We start from the raw sequence: 2,082 nt of genomic DNA on the forward strand, positions 1-2,082 counted from the left end.
TATTACAGTTCTAACTGACCAGCCCCTTCGGCAAGTCCTCCAAAAACCAGAAGTGACTGGACGATTATTAAAATGGGCAGTCGAATTGGGGCAGTTCGATATAACTTATTCACCGCGAGCAGCAGTCAAGGGACAAGTCTTGGCCGACCTTATTGTAGAGTTCACCGAACTCCCAGACAGCGAGCAGTGCGAACAGCCTGAAGTGCCAGAGCCTCAAGACAAAGCTCCTTAATGGAAGTTATTCATGGATGGGTCCTCCAATGAAGCCCACGCTGGAGCGGGAGTGATATTGATAACGCCGGAAGGGCATCTATTTCACTGCGCCATCAGGTTCGACTTCACCGTGTCAAATAATGAAGCAGAATACGAAGCACTCCTCGCTGGATTGAGAATGGCAAAGGATATGAGCATAAAGATGCTTGATGTCTACAGTGACTCACAGCTGGTGGTGAATCAGGTCCTAGGAGAATATCAAGCGCGAGGCTTGAAAATGATGGCTTACTTAAATAAAACAAAAGACCTGCTAGCCCAGTTCACTAAATACACCCTCCAGCAAATCCCGCGAGATCAGAATTCAAACGCAGATGCCTTAGCCAAACTCGCGAGCGCGAAGGATGCTGACACTTTGAACATTGTGCCAGTAGAGAGACTGAGTGAGCCAAGCATTCAAACAATCGAATCCAGTATGGAGATGCGGATGGAAGATATATGGATGGCACCTTATTTGGAGTATCTGACAAATGGTACGCTACCAACAGATAGGAACAAAGCCAAAACTCTACAAAGGCGAGCCGCTAGGTACAGACTGGTCGATGGTGTTATGTACCGAAGAGGATATTCAATGCCACTACTCAGATACATTACACCAGAAAAGGCTAAGGAACTCATGAAAGAGGTGCATGAAGGCTTCTGTGGGGATCACGCTGGGGGGAAAAGTTTGGCAAAGAAGATTCTAAGGCAAGGTTACTTCTGGCCAACTATGAACGAGGATTCGATGGAGTTTGTGCGAAGATGCGATAAATGTCAAAGGTTCTCCAAGATTCCACGAGCAGCTCCAAACGAATTAAAACAGATGCAAAGTCCGTGGCCTTTTGCAGTATGGAGGATAGATTTGATTGGATCCTTACCTACAGGGAAAGGCGGAGTAAAGTACGCAGTCGTAGCAGTCGATTACATCACCAAATGGGCCGAAGCTGAACCGCTCGCTACCATCACGACCAAGAAAGTCCTTGACTTTGTTATCAAAAACATTGTCTGTTGATATGGTTTGCCTAGAAAGATAGTTTCAGACAACGGAACCCAGTTTGACAGCGATTTATTCACCGATTTCTGCGAAAGACATGGAGTCATTAAAAGCTTTTCTTCAGTTGCACACCCCAGGCAAATGGGCAGGTCGAAGCCGTGAATAAGACTCTTAAAGACACCCTGAAGAAGAGGTTGGAAGAAGCTAAGGGAGCATGGTCAGAGCAATTTCCTGAAGTCCTCTGGTCGTATAGAACGTCTCACCGAACAACGACAGGACATACCCCATTTTCCTTGGCCTACGGATATGAGGCAATGTTGCCTGTCGAATTAGATCCCCCCTCACATCGACGTCTAACATACGACCAGGACCAGAACAGTCAACTAATGATGGAATCCCTAGACTCGATTGACGAGATACGGGAGAAGGCCCAACTCCGAGTTGCTGCATACCACAAAAAGTCGCTCGGTACTTTAACTCCAAAGTTAAAGAAAGAAAATTCAACGTCGGAGACTTGGTGCTACGACGAGTTTTCTTAAATACCCGCGACCCTACTGCTGGAGTGCTCGGACCTAATTCGGAAGGACCTTACCAAATTGAAGAAGTCCTTCATCCGGGCACCTACACACTTGCACGCTTAAACGGAGATCTCGTTCCACGTTACTGGAATGGAGAACACCTGCGCAAGTATTATCAGTGAACAGTCCTTTTTAAAGGACTAGCTTGTATTAAATTTTTCTTTTTTACAAGTTTAGCAAAGAGGGTTAGCCACGCTATATGGCTAATCGCTCGTATATGTAAGATTCTATTTCAGAATCACTCGTAAAGACATGTTTAGT

This window comes from Humulus lupulus, chromosome 2 (genome assembly GCF_963169125.1).
Source record: "Humulus lupulus chromosome 2, drHumLupu1.1, whole genome shotgun sequence".
NCBI classification, from domain to species: Eukaryota; Viridiplantae; Streptophyta; class Magnoliopsida; order Rosales; family Cannabaceae; genus Humulus; species Humulus lupulus.